We start from the raw sequence: 20,946 nt of genomic DNA, 5'->3' as shown, positions 1-20,946 counted from the left end.
ACATATAAGGCACACTCATTCATCAATTTAACAAATATTTATAGAGCCTCTACTGTTGTTAGGCGCTCTTATCTAAAAGTTTCTTTGTGCCACTGAGAACACAGTAAATAAGAATACTTCTTCAGAAATAACCAAGATCAGAGCAGAACTAAATGACATAGAGACTAAAAGCATAATTCTAAGGATCAATGAATTCAGGAGCTGGTTTTTTAAAAAGATAAACAAAATTAACAAGCCATTAAGTAGGCTCATCAAGAAAAGAAGAGAGAGGACACAAATAAACACAATCAGAAATGAAAGAGGAGAGATTACAACTGATACCACAGAAATACAAAAGATTGTAAGAAGTTACTATGAAGAACTACATGCCAAGAAATTTGAAACCTTAGGTGAAATGGACAAATTTCTATAAAAATATAATCTTTCAAAACTCAATGAAGAAGAAGCAGAAAGCCTGAATAGACAAATAACAGCAGATGAAATTGAAGCAGTAATCAAAAGTCTCCCTACACACAAAAGCCCTGGACCAGATGGTGTCCCAGGAGAATTCTACAAAGCATTTAAGGAAGAGCTAACCCCTATTCTTCACAGACTGTTCCAAAAAATCCAAAATGATGGAAGACTCCCAAACTCTTTTGATGAAGCCAGCATCATCCTAATCCTAAACAAAGATAAAGATACATCAAAGAAAGAGAACTTCAGGCCAATATCGCTGATGAACAAAGATGCTAAAATCCTCAACAAAATATTGGCAAGTCGCAACCAACAATACATCAAAAAGATCATTCACCATGACCAAGTGGGATTCATCCCAGGGATGCAAGGATAGTTCAATATTCCCAAATCAGTAAATGTAATATAGCACATAAACAAAAGCAAAGACAAAAATCACATGATCATATCAATAGACTCAGAAAAAGCTTTTGATAAGGTACAACACCCATTTATGATAAAAACACTCAGCAAAGTGGGACTAGAGGAAGCATTCCTCAATCTAATAAAGGCCATATATGAGACACCTACAGGCAACTTCATACTCAATGGGCAAAAACTAAAAGCTTTCCCACTAAGATCAGGAACAAGACAAGGTTGTCCAGTTCCACCACTTGTATTTAATATAGTATTGGAAGTTTTAGCCACAGCAATCAGACAAGAAATGAAAAATAAAAGGTATCCAAATCAAAACTGTCATTGTTTGCAGATGACATGATAGTATACATGGAAAATCCTATAGACTCTACCCCAAAACTGCTCGAGGTAATAAATGAATTTGGCAAAACAGTGGGATATAAAGTCAATATCCAGAAACCAAAGGCATTTTTCTATACCAACAATGAAACAGCAGAAGCAGAAATCAAGAAAAGAATCCTATTTGATATATCAAAAACAAAAATAAAATATCTAGGACTAAACCTAACCAAGGAGGTAAAAAACCTGTATATAATAAACTACACAACACTGAGGAAAGAAATCAGGGAAGACACAAACAAATGGAAACATATACCATGTTCATGGATTATAAAAATTAACATCATCAAAAAAATATCCATACTACTCAAAGCAATTTATAGATTTAATGCAATACCTATTAAAGTACCAATGGCATATTTCACAGACATAGAACAAACATTTCAAAATTTTATATAGAACCATAAATGACCCCCAAAATCAGCTGCAGTTTTGAGAAAGAAGAACAAAGCAGGAGGGATCACACTACCTGATATCAATCTGTATTACAAGGCCACTGTAATCAAAACAGCCTGGTACTGGCATAAAAACAGGCACATAGACCAATGCAACAGAACAGAGAGCTCGGAAATAAACCAAACTTTCTATGGGAAATTAATATTTGACCAAGGGGGCAGCAACATAAAATGGAATAAAGATAGTCTCTTCAACATATGGTGTTGGGAGAACTGGACAGCTACAGGCAAAAAAAAAAAAAAAAAAAGAAACTTTAGCACCAACTTACACCATACACCAAAATAAATTCAAGGTAGATAAAAGACTTAAATATAAGCCATGACACCATTAAAATCCTAGAGGAGAACATTGGCAGGAAAATCTCAGATATTTCACACAGCAACATTTTTACTGATATGTCCCCTAGAGCAAGAAATATAAAGGAAAGAATAAACAAATGGGATCTCATCAAAATAAAAAGCTTCTGCATGGCTAAAGAAAACAGTATTAAGATAAAAAGAGAACCAACTTTATGGGAAAACATATTTGCTAATGATACCTCAGAAAAACATTTACTCTCCAAAATACACAAAGAACTCATATGACTTCACTCTAAGAAGACTACCAACCCAATTCAAAAATGGGCAAAATACTTGAACAGACACTTCTCCAAGGAGGACATACAGAGAATCCAGAGACACATGAAAAGATGCTCAATATCACTAGCTATCAGAGCTGCAAATTAAAACCACAATGAGATATCACTTTACACCAGTCAGAATGGCTATCATAAACAAAGCAACAAACAACAAATGTTGGAGAGGTTGTGGGGAAAAGGGAACCCTAGTTCACTGTTGGTGGGATTGCAGACTGGTACAACCATTATGGGAAACAATATGGAATTTTCTCAGAAAACTAAAAATGAATATGCCTTTTGACCCAGCAATTCCACTGTTAGGAGTATATCCTAAGAACCCTGAAACACCAATCCAAAAGAACCTATGCACCCCAATGTTCACAGTAGCACAATTTATATAAGCCAAGTGTTAGAAACAACCTAGGTGCCCATCAGTAAATAAATGGATCAAAAAACTATGGTACATTTACACAATGGAATTCTATGCAGCAGAAAGAAAGAAGGAGCTCCTACTCTTTGCAACAGCATGGATGGAACTGGAAAGCATTATGCTGAGTGAAATAAGCCAGGTGTTGAAAGACAAATACCATAGGATCTCACCTTTAACAGGATGCTAAACAACAAAACAAACAAGCAAGCAAAATATAACCAAAGACACTGAAATATAGACCAGGCTGACAGGGACCAGAGGGGAGAGGGGAGAGAATTTCAGGGGAAAAGGGGAAGGATTCATCGGAACAAGTATAAAGGACACAAGGACAAAAACTAAGGGTGGGGAGGGAGGGAAGTGGGGAGTACTAGGGGGGCTGGAATGGTAGTAAAAGACAAAACTGTACTTGAACAATAATTAAATTTGAAAAAAACAATACTTCTTCAAGTAATTGTAAGTGGTGGGGTGGCAGGGGAGACTATTCCCTTTACCCTTCTGAGATTTTAGCTGATACCTCTGTCACAAAAAGTAAGCAAGAGAAAAACCAATAGAAGTTTATTAACATGTATAACTCATGTATATATAGGGGACTATCCAGGAGTAGCTTAGAATTCAGAATATAATACCATCATTGTAGGAAACAGAGATGGGTCATGTAGTCTCTTAGGAAGGAGTAAATAATTTTTAGGAAAGACAAATGGGCCCTGGAAGAATAGATGGGATATGATAGTTTGTGACACAGGTTGTCTGGTATCAATTTCTAGCCTTCTCAGCAATGACAGATCAATCTTCTTTCCTCGTTGATGAAACTCTTAGGGAAAAGATGTATGACTGTTGAATTCCTTTTGGAGGCTTTGTCTCTAGGTAAGTAAAGGGAGTTCAGATAAAGCCTCTCCCTGAGTTTTCTATTTTTCAAATACCTACAGCCCCAAATAATCAGTATACCAAAGTGTAAGACAGGGGAATGGCACATTGTGCCACTCTTTAGGATCATGACAAAGATGTTGCTAAAAACGGGACTTGTAAAATGAGGAGACTATTTGCAAATAAATGTTTCATTTTGTATTCTAGAATTTAATCAACTGCTGGAAATACTGGAAATAGACATAAATGTGACCAAAACCAAACCTGTAAATAAAGGAAGCAAAATTTAAAACACCAATTTTCACCCAAGCATTTCCGTCCATTCCTGTAGCACAACTCACTGAGATGCAATATGGCTCCAGCAGCAAAGGCATCTCAGAAATGCTGAACTCATAACTCTGTGTAGCCTCAGGCTTGGATGACTACCCCGAACACTGAATGCTGCTTAAAGATAAACATCATGTTCTGTGGAAAGAGGTTAATGAATGTATAGAGTGTAATAACTGCCTGATGTTATGTTAATTTAGGAATGCATTACTCTTTCTGGTGGTCTATATGACTATCCACCATATAGTTTTACTATTAACCCCCTATAAAAAATAGACCCTATCCTGGGAGGGGTGTGGATTCTTCCCGGCTGGCCACCACTGGGAGCAGCTGTCTTACCCATGTATGTAAGTTTTTCCTATTAAAGTTCATGGATTTGAATAAGGCTATGAGGCAGTTCTTTGGAATCAATTCTGAATTTAGGCTTTTGGGGCTTTTACCCAACAATTTCTTATAGATTGTTGATCTTGAGTAATTTCTTAAAGCTTTTTGAGTTTCCATTTTTCTCTCCAAAAATTGCTCTAAAAAGCATTCTAGTACAGATCTTATTTAATGAGTTCACTGAGAAAATCTCATCAGCTGCTTCCAGCCTGTCCACAGAGGACTCTTTCTGTGGTTTTCTCGAACTTTCTCAAGGGGGAGGAGTAGAATCTAATGTAAACACATCTGAACAAAGGTAAATACTTCTGTTCCCTACAATTCCTTTTTTTTTTTAATCTTCTTTTTCTTAGGCAAGTCCCTTTAACATTTCATATAATAAGGGCTTGGTGATGATGAACTACTTGAATTTGATCGTATCTGAGAAGCACTTTATCTGCCCTTCCATTCTAAATGAAAACTTTGCTGGATAGAGCAATCTTGGTTCTAGGTCTTTGGGTTTCCTGACTTGGAATACTTCTTTCCAGCCCCTTCTTGCCTGTAAGGTGTCTTTTGAGAAATCCGCTGACAGTCTGATGGGCACTCTGTAGGTGACAGTCCCCTTATCTCTTGCTGCTTCTAGGATTCTCTCCTGCATTTTAATCTTGGCTAATATAATTATGATGTGCCTTGGTGTGTTCCTTCTTGGGTCCAACTTCTTTGGGACTCTCTGAGCTTCCTGGATTTCCTGGAAGTCTATTTCCTTTGCCAGAATGGGGAAGCTCTTTTTTATTATTTGTTCATATAAGGTTTCCACTAGTAACTCTTCCTCTTCCCCTTCTAGTACCCCTATAATTCGGATGTTGGAACGTTTAAAGATGTCCTGGAGGTTCCTAAGCCTCTCCTCATTCTTTTGAATTCTTGTTTCTTCATATTTTTCTGTTTGGTCATTTTTTTCCTTCCTTCTGGTCTGCTCCCTGGATTTGAGTCCCAGTTTCCTTTCCATTACTATTGGTTTCTTGTGCATTTCCCTTCATTTCAACTAGTTTAGCCTTCATATGTTCCTCTAATTTGTGACAGAAATCAACCAGTTCTGTGAGCTCCTGATCACCACTGTTTTGAACTGTGCATCTGAAAGTTTGGCTATTTCTTCATCACTTAAATTTATCAGCTCTGGGGCTCTGAGTTCTTCTTGAGCCATGTTTTGATCTGTCCGCACCTGTTAGGTATGAGGAGAGGGGCCCTAGAGCCACCCAGGTCACTGGTTTGTGATGCTGTCTGTGGGGGGCAGGGTCAGAGAGGGAGCAATGGCAGTCCTCTTCTCTCGCCCAGTCCACCTCACCACTCGCCCCCACCTGCTTATCCAAGAGCAAATGTGCGAGCCCGCTGTCCTGTGCCAGCCACCGGGGCCTGAGCGATCTGTCTCAATGCTTGCCTCTTCACTGGTTTATCTGCGAGAAAATGCACAACAGGCTGCAGCCAGCCACACCTCTTCCCTGGTTCCAGCCGTAGCTAGCCCGCACCTGGGATCATACCCTTGGCTGCCTGTGCACTGCCTGGGTCAGAGGATCTTTTTTGCCCAACCGGCTCCGCTGCTGGCTTCGCTCCTCTCACCAGTTTAGCTGAGCGGTTCGTTGTTTTCAGACTCCGTATTCGATTTTCTGTGTGGTTTGGTTGCATTTATTGTTGTTAAAACTTTATTGTTTTTAGATTTGGTTGTACGAGGATGCAAAGTATTCCCACCTACGTCTCCATCTTGGTGGAAGTCCTGTTCCCTACAATTCCTGAACTTCTACAGGTCTGATTATCAAACTTAAGGCTTGCAAACACCTTAAAATAATTAGTATAAAACACAGTGTTGTGCTATATTGTCATTTATCCATTCATTAATTTACTTTTACAACCAAATATTAACTATTTATTTAACTTTTTGAGAATTTGCTATGTGCCAAGCATTCATTCCTGCAGGAGGTACACAGATAGACCACGCAAAATTTGCCCTTTATAACCACATAGCATGATTGAGTAGATAGAATAATAGCAATAGCTAACACTTGCTGAGTGCATGTAGTGCAGTGACACAGGCTCCTTTTCAAACAGTCTATCTATCATCTATTTAATACTCATAATCCTTTAAAATTATTGATATTTTTAGTATAGTCTATTTCAGAAATGAAGAAACTAAAGATAAAAGTTGTGTAACTTGCCCAGATCACACAACTAGTCAATGTTTGAATAGATGCACTTGTCCCCAGAGGCTATACTATAAACACTATGCTACAGAAAAAGAATGAGGATAATGACAGTGATGGTGATAATGTTAATTATGATTATGATAGTGATGATGGTAGTGGTGATGGTGATGATGCTGGATGATGATGATAATTTGATGGATACTAGTGATGATAATTATGATGATGAAGATGAATTGTGACAATGGTGATGATGATGGTGATGGTGATGTCAACATGAATTTAGAACTTTCAGTATGTATTCTTTACTCACTAGTGACCCATAATCCTGTATGATGAGTAGTATATCCCTCAGTTTAGATATAAGAAATCTGAGACCCAGAAAAGTTAATAAATTTGATCAAAGGCTATTTGATCTTTAAGTGAAAGAGCTGAAACTAGAAGAGATATCTTTTTCCACTCTCCTAGGTTATGACAGTACTTTTAATGTGATAGAAGCCACATAAGAAATAAATGTCAAAGGTTGTGAAACTTCAGAAGTGGGAATTGGGGCCTAAGCAGGTAGATCTCTGGAGGCTCTTACAAGGACATTGGCATTTACATAGTCAATGGGAAATCTTTAAAAGTTTGAGCAGAAACAAATCAGGTGATCTCAGTTTTATATTAACAGAATTCCTCCAGTTTTGACTCTAGGGGAACAAGGACAAAAGCAGAGATATCAGTTAGGAAGCTCCCATAACAATCCAAACAAAATGCAGTGTTAGTGTAATATGGTGGCTGGAAGGGTGGTAAGAAGTAGCTGGATGCTGATAACATTTAAATTCTGGATTTATTTTCAAGTTAGAGTTATCATTATTACAAAAGACCAGATTTTGAGTAAGAGAAAAAGAATAATATGGGTTAATTGTAAGCTTTTTCTCTGAGCCACTAGAAGAATGACGTTGCTTTAAGAAAGATCTGTTTCTTTAACATAGGCAAGGAAGGTTCAGGAAGAAGTGTTTTAGAGCTATGTTTATTAGGAACTTTGGAGATGGTAGGCTTAAGGTATCTATTAGACCTCCAAATAGAAATGTGAAGACAATTAAATATTCAGATTTGGGGTTTAGGAGAGAGGCTCAGAATGGACATGTAAATCTCTGAATCATCAGCCAGTAATATATTGATTCATGTAGTTAAGGTAGTACCCATTGCAATTACAGAAAAACACTGCTTCTAAGTGACAGAGTTGAAACTTAAGCCTCTAAATTTACTGTCTTAAATTAATAAAAAATGTCTCATTCCTTTATAGTCCAATCCACAGCAGGGAATGTGGACAGGCTTGTTGAAGGCATTCACACAATCATTCAGGGACCTAGGCTAATAGAGGCTTCCAGTTGGTATCATCACCCCAATAGTATTGAAGAAAAATAAATGATGCCAATGGGAAATTTTTGAGGAGTACAGATCTCTTCTGTTCATATTTCATTATCAAGAAATAGACTAGTGATCATAATCATTTGTGAGAAGAACTTGGAAATACAGTCTGTGGCTAGGAAGTTTATCCCAAGGAACAACTCTACACTGAAGACAGGAAGCACTACTCTTTGGCAGTTATCTGGACACCACTTCTGCAAGGAGCACCAAGACTACCTATGGAGTGAGGGTAGAAGGAGAAAAGAAGAGGTTCAATGACTGAGTCGTATGACATGCTAGCATTGCAAGTTAGGGAGCTGATAAAGAATGCATAAAAAGGATTGAGAATAAGCATTGAAAAAATTAGAGTAAATTCAGATGTGTGCCTTGTCCAGGAAGTTAAGTAAAGAGTACTTTATGAATTTGAGAGTAAATAGCAATATCAAATGCCAAAGATGGGTCAAGTTAAGGGCTAAGGACAAAGGATTTAATTTAGAAACATGGAGGTTTGAGGACTTTAAGAAGAACAATTTTTAAGATTTAATTTATTTTTATTTTTATCTTTATACAGAGGTGAAGGGAAGGAGAAAGAGTGGGAAAAAAACATCAATGTGTGGTTGCCTCTCACATGCCCCAGATATACTGGGAATCTGGCCCACGTGCCAGGCATGTGCCTGGACTGGGTATTGAACTGGCAACCCTTTGGTTTTCAATCAGCACTCAATCCACTGAGCCACAGCAGCCAGAGTGAGAAGAACAATTTTATATAGAGCTATAGATTTAAAATCCTGATTGGTTCAAGAGAGAAGTAGAGGAGAAAAGCTGGAGATAGTGAGTATCAACATCTATTTCAAGGGATTTTTATTATTTGGTGTAATAATAATTAGAGCAGTATAACCAGAGTGAAACATGGGATCACAAAGAAAAATGTGCACAGGATGGAGAAATAACAACATATTTACATAGTGCTGGGAACAATCCAATGAAAAGGGGAAAATGAATGATTTGGGAGAAAAAAAAAGGTAATTGCTGAAGTATTGTTCTGGTTATATGAAAGAAATGGCATCTAGCGTGCTGGTGGGTATATATATATATATATCCAATGGAGATATATATATATATATATATATATATATATATATATATATATATATATATACACACACACACACACACATATGCATGCATGTGTGTGTATGTGTAGACAGGCAGACAGAGACAGAGAGACTTATTAACCTGAAGTGTTCTAATTCTGTTTGGGTGCGTAATTTGTGTCCCTGGTCATTTTCTCTTGCATCTCCTTGAAAGATATTTTATGTTTTCATTTTTTTCCTGAAGTCTCTAATTTTTCTTTTCCTATCTTCACTCTCACTGAAAGTTTAAAGCAATAAGACAAGAAATTACTAAACTGTCCTCAAAACACATGCTCACCAACCTGTTTCTGTGTCCTTCCACCCCTGTTACTGTGGATAAACTATTCTTCTACACAAGCCCCATCCCTCCACCAGCACACTAGATGCCATTTCTTTCATATAACCAGAACAATACTTCAGCAATTACCTTTTTTTTTCTCCCAAATCATTCATTTTCCCCTTTTCATTGGATTGTTCCCAGCACTATGTAAATATGTTATTTCTCCATCCTGTGCACATTTTTCTTTGTGATCCCATGTTTCACTCTGGTTATACTGCTCTAATTATTATTACACCAAATAATAAAAATCCCTTGAAATAGATGTTGATACTCACTATCTCCAGCTTTTCTCCTCTACTTCTCTCTTGAACCAGTCAGGATTTTAAATCTATAGCTCTATATAAAATTGTTCTTCTCACTCTGGCTGCTGTGGCTCAGTGGATTGAGTGCTGATTGAAAACCAAAGGGTTGCCAGTTCAATACCCAGTCCAGGCACATGCCTGGCATGTGGGCCAGATTCCCAGTATATCTGGGGCATGTGAGAGGCAACCACACATTGATGTTTTTTTCCCTCTCTTTCTCCTTCCCTTCACCTCTGTATAAAGATAAAAATAAAAATAAATTAAATCTTAAAAATTGTTCTTCTTAAAGTCCTCAAACCTCCATGTTTCTAAATTAAATCCTTTGTCCTTAGCCCTTAACTTGACCCATCTTTGGCATTTGATATTGCTATTTACTCTCAAATTCATAAAGTACTCTTTACTTAACTTCCTGGACAAGGCACACATCTGAATTTACTCTAATTTTCTCAATGCTTATTCTCAATCCTTTTTATGCATTCTTTATCAGCTCCCTAACTTGCAATGCTAGCATGTCATACGACGCATGTGTGTGTGTGTTTAATTGTGTGTTTTTCACATGTATATTTTCTTGTAAAGGTGCAGGCATTCCATTGGTACAGAGCACATTAATCTGCATCATAGTTCCACTAGGCATATAGGAAAGAGCAAGGCAGTTGAGTGATTGTGGGAGTTGAATGGTACAGTACTAGGCCATGCATTTAAGTTAGGTAGGATCAATGGATTACATGTGCCATGGGGACAGAGATTGATGCAGTTGGGATATTAGAGGGAGTGAACTAGAAAGATAAGGAGGAAGTGGAGCATGAAATGTTTGAAGTTGGAATTTATTTATGAATTTTGTATTTGAATGCATACTTTTGTTTCTGAAAGGGTTGAAAAAGGTTAATGTAGGTAATGTGTAAAATATATAATAAATTGATTTATAATTCAACAAATGATTATTCAACTGTAAAATTTTAGACTTTGTGATAGACATTTGTAATTGTACAACATAAAGTATTTTAACTAATGAAACTTGCTTTCTCATGGATTGGGATAAATCTTACAGAGTAACTCAAGTTTGAAGAAAGGCCTCACTCCAGAAGCAAATGAGTAGCCTAGAAGGGACTGACCTTATAAACTCAAATTTATAAACTGATGTAGATCACAAGTGGTTTCTGGACAAAGATCCATCTTTGGATTTCTTTAGAATTCTGTACTTGAGTAAAATGTGCTATTTGTATTAAGTAGTAAGTTACGCTTAATAAGAGCATATATATTTTAAGAACTATTCCAATTTTGAGCAAGATTTAATAACATAATGTGCTAAATTCAGTAAAATACTTCCAGATAATTTTCAATGCTTAATCTGAGTTAGAATTTACTCAGCCTGTTTTATTTTTTTCCAAAAAATCACCTTGACCTTGCTCTAAGGAACTTTTTCCTTCTGGGTCATTAATATTGCTTAGGTAGTTTTGCCAATTCTGGGATTCTTCAAATATTGTCAGGACTCTTCAATTCATTACTTACAAAATAACTCATGACTTCCTTCCTGATATTAATTCATGATACCTGCATATCACTATCCTCCCCATGAGACGTGTGCCTGGCCCTAGAATGTGAGCTTATGGAGCAGATGACATGGGATTTGGCATAATTGGACAAATAGTCAATGCTCAGCCAGTAGTTGAATGAGTGAAAAAAGAAAGTTAGGGAATGGCTTGATGTGCTGTCTGGTCATCGCCTACTTAATTCTAAAAGTATTCTTTTTCATTCTGTTTGCCATTTTTGCATCTTGCACTTTCATCTAAACTCTACTTTAGCCTTTTTCATGTTTTTTTTATCCTTAAAAAGTATCCATCACTTCTTGGCTTTTTGGCTAAAACCAAGTGTAAAAAATGTATCCAGATAAAGAAAGGGAAATTGAGCCATTTCATATGCAAGTCTTTGCTTAGAACTGACTTTTTCTACTCAGGAGTCTGAGGAATATCCTCACTCATGGCTTCCTGCTGCAGAGGTAAAACAAATAATTTTTCTTCCACCCTTCTAAGTTATTCTGGCTAGACTAATAATCAAATTAAAACCAGAGAAATTCACAAAAGAAAATAAAATATATTACATATATACACAAAAATATGGGGCCTGCAAACATATTGGGCAGTTAGAGCTCCTGTGCCACTTTGAGATAAGAAGAAGTGGGGTGGGATGACTTGTGGTCTAAGAACTCAAAGGCAAAAAGGCAATTTGTATGGAAATAGAAAATCCAATGAATGGTATACAAATGTTTTGCTGGGCCATCTTTTTTTTAAAACTTTTTTTAAAACTGTTTTTAAAGTACAGTTGTCTCCATTTTCCCCTCACGACTTTCCCCAACCCCAGCCATCCCCACTTCCCACCCTTTATTCTACCCTCTCTCTGGTTTTGTCCATGTGTCCTTCATAGATGTGCCTGAAAACCCTTCCACTTTTCCCCCCATTATCCCCTCTCACCTTCCCCCTAGTTACTATTAGTTTGTTCTTAACTTCAATGTCTCTGGTTATATTTTGCTTACTTGTTTGTTTTGTTGATTAGGTTCTACTTACAGATGAGATCCTATGGTATTTCTTTCACCATCTGGCTTATTTCACTTAGCATAATGCTCTCCAGTTCCATCCATGCTGTTGCAGAGGATAGGAACTCCTTCTTTCTTTCTGCTGCATAGTATTTCATTGTGTAAAGGTACCATAGTTTCTTGATCCATTCTTTTAAAGATGGGCACTTAGGCTGCTTCCAACACTTGGCTGTTGTCAACTGTGCTGCTGTGAACATTGGGGTGCATAGGTTCTTTTGGATTGGTGTTTCAGGGTTCTTAGGGTATAATCCCAGCAGTGGAATTGCTAGGTAAAAAGGCAGTTCCATTTTCAGTTTTCTGAGGAAATTCCATACCGTTTTCCACAGTGGGTGCACCAGTCTGCATTCCCACCAACAGTGTACTAGGGTTCCCTTTTCTCCACATCGTCTCCAACTCTTGTTGTTTGTTAATTTGTTTATGATGGTCATTCTCACCAGTGTGAAGTGGCATCTCATTGTGGTTTTAATTTGCAGCTCTCTGATAGCTAGTTATATTGAGAATCTTATCATATGTCTCTGGGCCATCTTTAACTCTTCTCTGGGCCATACAGAGGACTTTGAACAAAAGGGCCTTGCTAAATTCCTCCCTATCACACTTAGTTCACATTAAACTATAGTTATCTGTAATGATATCTCTCTTTCTAGAGAAGGTCCTCTGTCTACATTCTTTTAGGCAGTTAGGGGGAAGGTCAAAAGTTTTTGCTGAGTTTTGTGTTTCTTGAAAAAAAACTATTTTAAAATAACCACTATCCCAAGAGACTTATTTTGAGGCGGCAAACTCTGTTTCCCACCTCTGTAGGTGAAACCAAATGTGTGGTACATCACAAATGATTAATCCCAGTGTCTACTTCTGGAGGTCTTCTTTAAGAAATTGATGGGTTTTCTACCAAATTTCTTTCTCATATGATTAGCAAAATAATAAAAGTTTACAACATCATCTAGGGTAGTTTCTTCACACCATCACTGCTTAGTGTGTCATTAAGTTTGCCCACAGTGCACATTGATAGTTAGGCAAATGAAAAAAGTCATTTGGAAGGCAAGCATAGATTCAGGCAGCCACTGAAGTCATCATCCCATGAATCTGCATGTCTGGACCTAGAGCCACTGTATCGCCAGAGAGATGTTTCTCTCTTCTCTCTGCTATCTATTTTTAAAACAAATGTAAAGCTTTATTGTGAGATTTATAACTCATTTTGCAAATACACAATTCTATCTCTGGCAGAGAGTGAATGCTTAATTCAAAACAATGTCCATTTTTGCTCTTTTTTATACTTATTTAATTTACAATGAAGAATAATTTTAATGTTAGCTTGTTTGATTTCCCCCTTTACCTTAGTATTCTCTTCACAAATTAAAAAAAAAGACCATCTGACTGGTAACATTATTTCCCAATAGTTGAGAATATGGAAAGTGAATAGGAAAGATACAAGTATTTGTATCAGTATAAAAATAACCTCATAAATAATGAAATTATTTCTGCATATTTAAACCATCCAGAAAGTATAAATGGTTTTGGCTTATCACAAGAACTATTTATTAAATATTATAGTCATAAAAAGAGCAATAGGAATCCCATAATTATAAATATAAGTAATTATAAATGGTAAAGGACTATTTTAATCTTGCATAGATTATTTAACCCTTTTCTTGTCCTTGGAGTGTTGACAATAAAGTTTAAGTTTAAGATTGTGGCTGACTAAAATTAAAGGAAACAAAAGGACACATTTCTGTGAAAACCTCAATGAAATATATAAAAGCAATTATATGCCCCATTCAGATGCATACCAATGTCTTTGCCTCTCTTGATATATTGTACTTTCTAATGAAGTTTATTGCAAAACTTTCTTCAGAAAATGAAATGTTTTTTATTCAACATTGTTGGGAACCACTCTACCTGCTTTCAGGAGTTGTAATTACCCGCCATGGCTAAGGCTGAGTGAACAACCTTTGGAATACAAGCCACTAAGGAGACAAAGCTTGTCCCCTGCCCCCAATGCCTGGTCGGTTAGTCAGAGATGGGTAAGAGCCCTCAGAAGAGGGGCAACCTAAGCCAGACACAATCACTTGGGAGGCCATACTGGAAGGACTCGGGGATGGGGGGGACTGCAATAAAGAGAGAATGATGGACCCTCATCTCCTGGCTATTCTGACATAGCCCAAGTCCCCATTTCTATCTAGGAGAAGCGCTTCCTGGCTCTAATCCACTTAAGCCTAAAAACCTATGATCAGGAAGACAGACGGTGAAGCCCCTTGCAGGCTAGAGCAGGATCTGGGGTGATCAGGCCTAAGAAAGAATATGTAAAATCCTGTGAAACCTGCTTTGTTTAGAATGCTCTCATTTAAATAATAAGGGTTCAAGCAAGAAGTTTGTTCCTCAAAGTTTTATGGCTCTTTGGCCATCTGACCCTGACCGAGAATAAGCCCTCATAGTTCTTTGAATGCTATCTATTGTTTGATCCTTATGGGTATTCTTGTGCAAACAAACCCAATGAAAGCCCCTTGAGGAAGGGGCCGTGGCCCTTCTCCTTTGAGGGATTGGCCACCTTTCCTCCCCAAGCAGATCATATTTTGGTAGTTTCATTTTCATCTGTGGTGGATGGGGGTACTTTGTGGGCAGAGTTGCCCCCACACAACGTGTAACCATATTGTCCTAAAATGAAACTTATGCAGTTACTTGTCTGTGTGCTGCCCGAATTACAAGACTGTACACTACTGGTCTCAGGAGCCAGGACTGTGCCTGCAGCATGATAGGCCCTCACAAATATTTCTGGATGTATCAAACCCTTTTATGTTGTCTTAAATATATAACAATTATATTCAAATTTATTATAACAATGGGTGAACCCAATATAAATAAAGTCAGGACCGTAGGAAACCAGGACAAAGACTTTCTACCACCTCATGGAAGGGTTTCCCTTGAAAAGAAACTTGGAAATTAATGTAGATCTATACTACACATTACTTCAAATTACCACTTAACTATTTATATTTTCAATTATTTACATTTTTTATAAAATAGTATATATACATTTCCTGTTTATGCCACCACCTCAGGGAGAGAATATTTTGCTAATTCTGGGTTTAGGAAATTGAAGTAATTCAGATAACATTGTTTGCAAAAATATCTGACATAGTTTCCACATCAATTGTATTTAAAATATCAAGTTTTACTCCATAAAACTACTTTAAATTCACATTTTATGATATAGCCTTAATATATTTAATGCTCTTTTATGTAAAAATACACATTTAATTTTATGAAAAATATTATAATAATTTTGAAGAGATAATTGTAATTTAGGCCACTTAGGCCATTTAGGCCAAAACTAACACACCCAGTGGCCAGATTGAGACAACATTAGAGCAGGACACAATAAGCTCCATAAACAACATATCCAAAGGGATATCTTAGCAGGCACCAAACCCTGCTGAGGCAAATTCCTCTTCATGTGGTCAGCACTTGCATAGAACCTTGTCTGCCATGGTCAGAATTGAGCCTTACAGTCAGCAGGTTAAGGGTTGATCTCATGCACAAATGAACCAATAGTAATCAAGATTAAATTACAATAGAGGGCCCATATAACCCATACAAGGGACATTTCTGGAGTGCTCTGCTCAGGTGATCAAGGAGTTTGCAACACTCAGTCCAACAGCACATCTACTACAATAAGACTATGACACAAAGACTGTGAGTCATAGCTGATCTAGCTAATACATAGAAATAAACACAAAGAGATAGCCAAAATGGGGAGACAGAGACAAAAAAAACAAGGCTCAAATGAAAGAACAGAACTCTACAGAAAAAGAGCTAAATGAGATGGAGGCAAGCAATCAGATATAGAATTCAAAATAACGATCATAGGATGCTCAAGAAATTATAGTTAGAAATACAACAGTTTGAAAAAGGACGTAGAAACCATAAAAGAGAACCACTAAGATATGAAAATACAATATCTGAAAAAACGAATATATTTGAAGGAATAAACAGTAGGTTGAATGAAGCAGAGTATAGAATCAGTAATTTGGAAAATAAGGTAGAAAAAACACCCAAACAGAACAGCAAAAAGAAAAAATAATTAAAAAAATAAAGATAGTTTAAGGGACATTTGGGATAACATGAAGCACAGCAACATCCACATGATACAGCTACCAGAAGAAAAAAGAGAGCAAGGGGTCAAGATCCTATTTTAAGAAATATTGACTCCAAACTTCCCTAACTTTGTGAATGAAAAAGAAAGGCAAGCCCAGGAAGTTCAAGATGGACCCAAAGAGGCCCATACCAAGACACAATAATTCAAGTGGCAAAGGTTAAAGACAAAGAAAAAGTTTCAAAAGCAGCTAGAGAAATACAGTTAGTTCCCTACAAAGGAATTCCCATAAGACGGTCAGCTCAACAGACACAGTTTAGGCCAGAAGAGAATGGCAAGAAATTTTCAAAGTAATGAAGTGCAGTGACCTACAACAAAAACTACATCACCCAGAAAAGCTACACTATCATTTAAAACTGGAGAAATAAAAAGCTTCCTAGATAACAAAAAAACTTAAAAAGTTTGTTACCACCAAACCAGTATTACAAAAATTGTTCTAGTTCCTGGAAGGAGGGGGAGAGGAGAAAGAGGAGAAGAAGAACACAATTAAAAGAATAAAATGGCAGTAAACACTTACCCATCAATAATCACTTTAAATGTAAATGGCTTAAATGCTCCAACAAAATACATATGGTAACTGAATGGGTAAGAAAATAAGACCCATATATATGCTGTCTACAAGAGACCCACCTCTGAATGAAAGATACAGACTAAAAGTGCTATGAAAAATGGTAATTCATGCAAATGGAAATAAAAAAGAAACCTGGGAAAGCAGTATTTATATATGACAAAATAAACTTTAAAACAGGACATAACAAGAGACAAAGAAGGACACTATATAATGATAAAGGGAGCAATCCAACAAAAGGATATAACCCTTGTAAATAGTTATGCACCCAAAACAGGAGCACATAAATCAGTAAAGCAAATCTTGATGGATAATAAAGATGAGATTGAGAATGATATAGTCATAATAAGGGGTTTTAACAACCCATAAACATCAGTGACTAGATTTTCCAACAAAAAATAAATAAAGCAACAGCAACCTTAAATGACAAACTAAAGAAGATGGATTTAATTGATATCTTCAGGGCATTTCACCACAAAGCAGCAGAATATACATTGTTTTCAAGTGCATATAGAACATTTTCTAAAATAGACTATATATTAGGACATAACACAAGTCTCAATAAATTAAAAAGAATAAAATCATAACTAGCATCTTCTCTGACCATAATGGTATGAAACTAGAAATCAATCACAAGAAAAAAAAACAAAACAGAAAAACACAAAGAGACTTGCAGTACCAAGAGCATGTTACTAAACAATGAATGGATTATCAATAAGATAAAGGAAGAAATCAAACGGTACCTTGAAACAAGTAAAAATTAGAACAACCCCAAATCTGTGAAACACACAAAAAATAGTCCTAAGAGGGAAATTCAGAGTATTACAGGCTACCTCAAGATAAGAAAAAAGCTCAAATAAACAATCTAACTTTGCACTTAAAAGAACTAGAAAAATGAATAATAAGCAAAACCCAAAAATGAGTAGAAGGAAGGAACTAACAATGATCAGAGCAGAAATAAATGGAATACAGTCTAAAAAAATGATACAAAAGATCAATGAACCAAAGAGCTCATTCTTTTGAAAGATAAGATTTAAAAACCCTTAACCAGACTCATCAAGAAAAGGAGAGAAAACACAAATAAGTAAAACCAGAAATGAAAGAGAACTAACAACTGACACCACAGAAATACAAAGCCTTTAAGAAAATATTACATACTCTACAAAAATACAAAGGCTTTAAGAAAATATCTCAAACTCTGTAGAAATGTAATAAAATCTCAAACTATATATCAACAAATTGGACAGTCTGGACAAAATGGATAAATTTCTAAAAACATACAATCTTCCAAAACTAAATCAGGAAGAATCAGAGAATCTGAATAGGCAGATTACACATAGTGAAATTGAAGTAGTAATCAGAAAATTCCCAACAAAGTCTTAAACTGGATGCCTTCACAGGTGAATTTTACCAAAGGACTAACACCTATTCTTCTCAATTCCAAAAAAGTCAAGAGAAGGGAAGATTCCCAAGCTCATTTTATAAGCCAGCATTATCCTAATTCCAAAATCAGAAAAAGATACTACAAAGAAAGAAAATTATAAGCCAATATCCCTGATGAACATTGATGCTAAAATCCTCAACAAAATATTAGCAAACCATATCTAGGAATGCATTCAAAACATCATACAACATGATCAATTGGGATTTATCCCAGGGACACAAAGTGCTATGATATCTGCAAATAAATAAACATGATATACCATGTAAACAAAAATGAAAGATAAAAATCACATGATCTTATCAATAGATGCAGAGAAAGCATATAATAAAATACAGCACCCATTTATGATAAAAATAAGTCTCAGCAAAGTGAGAATAGAGGGAGTGTACCTAAATGTTATAAGGACCATATATGACAAATCCACAGCCAACATCATGCTCAGTAGGGAAAAACTATTAAGTGTTTCCCTTAACATCAAGAACAAGATAGGGATGTCCATTTTTACCACTCTTGTTCAACATAGTACAGGAAGTCAGCCACAGCAATTAGACAATAAGAAGAAATAAAAGGCATCCAAACTGCAAAGGAAGAAGTAAAACTGTCATCATTTGCAAATGACATAACCTTGTATGTAGAGAACATAATGATTACAACAAAAACTACTAAAACTAATAAATGAATCCTGTAAATAACAAGGTACAAAATAAATACCCCCAAATCAGTTGCATTTTTATACACCAATAATGAACTATTAGAAAAAGAAATTAACACATTACACACAAAACAAACATATTCAGAATTGCTTCAAAAGAATACAATTTCTAGGAATAAATTTAATCAAGGATATAAAATGCTTGAACTTAAAAAAATTATACGACACTGAAGAAGGAAATTGAAGAAGATGCAAATAAGTGAAAGCATATACTATGTTCATGTATAGGAGGAGTTAAAATTTTCAAAATGTCCATACTACCCATAGCAATCTAGAGAGTCAATGTAATTCTTCACAATGTACCAATAACATGTATCACAAAACTAGAGCAAATATTTTAAAATTTTATATGGAACCACAAAAGACCTTGAATGGCAACAGTGATTGTGAGAGAAAAGAACAAATGCAGAGGAATCAAACTACATGATATAAAACTATACTAGAAGGACATAGTAATCAAAACATCATGGTACTGGCATAAAAACAGACATAGATATCAATGAAACCAAATAGAGAGTCCAGAAATGAACTCTTGACTTTGTGGTCAATTAATATTGGACAAAGGAGGCAAGAAATTACAATGGGGTAATGGTAGTCTATTCAATAAATAGTGTTGAGACTATTGGACAGACACATGCAAAATAATGAAACCAGACTACCTTATTATATCATACACAAGAATAAACTCAAAATAAATTAAAGATTTGTATGTTAGACTCAAAATAAATTAAAGATTTATATGTTAGACCTATGTGCCTAAATAAGCACATAGGCAGCAAATCCTCAAACATTTCTCATACCAATATTTTTTCTGGTATATCTTCTCAGGCAAGGGAAACAAAAGAAAAAAAATAAATAGAATTACATCAAAATAAAAAATTTTGCACAGAAAATAAAACCATGAATAAAATGAAAAGACAACTCACTGAATGAGAGAACATATTTGCTGATACATCTGATAAGGAACTAATATCCAAAATTTATAAAGAACTTACAAAACTCAATACAAAAACCCCAAACAATCCAATTAAGAAATAGGCAAAGTATATGAATAGACACTTCTCCAAAGAGGACATAGAGACAGCCAATAGACATACAAAAAGATTCTCAATGTCACTAATCATCAGAAAAAAAAGTAAATTAAAACTACAATGGGCTATCACCTCCCACCTGCCAAAACAGCAACTATTAATAAATCAATAAATAGCCATTCTTGGTAAGAATATATAGTAAAAAGAATCCTTGTCCCTGTTGGTGGGAATGCAGACTGGTGCAGCCACTGTAGAAAATAGTAAAAAATTAAAAATGACTCCTCCTTATGACCCAGCAATTCCACTTCTGGTAATATATCCCAAGAAACCCAAAACACTCATTTGAAAAAAAATATGCACTCATATGTTCATTGAAACATTTTTACTGCAGCCAAGATTTGGACACAGCCCAAGTGCCCATCAGTAGGTGGTGAATGAAAAAGCTGTGGTACAGTTATACAATGGAATACTACTAAGCCATAAAGAAAGAAGGAAATCTTACCTTTTTTGACTACATGGGTGGACTTGTAGAGCACTGTGTTAAATGAAATAAGCTAGTCAGAAAAAGACAAATACCACAAGATTTCACTTGTGTGGAATCTAATGAACAAAATCAACTAACAATAAAATAGAGATAGATTTTATATAGATAGAGAGTAGGAAGACAGCTGTTGGAGGGTGGGGGAGGATCGAGTAGGGTGGTAGAGGGATTGAGCAAAAAATAAAAGAAACTCATGGACATGGACAACAATGTGGTGATTGCTGGGGGTGAGGGGAGATGGAGGAGGGTATGGGGG

Source organism: Artibeus jamaicensis, unplaced genomic scaffold (assembly GCF_021234435.1).
Source record: "Artibeus jamaicensis isolate MK-2021 breed Jamaican fruit bat unplaced genomic scaffold, CSHL_Jam_final contig_384, whole genome shotgun sequence".
NCBI classification, from domain to species: Eukaryota; Metazoa; Chordata; class Mammalia; order Chiroptera; family Phyllostomidae; genus Artibeus; species Artibeus jamaicensis.
This window is presented reverse-complemented; position numbering follows the sequence as displayed.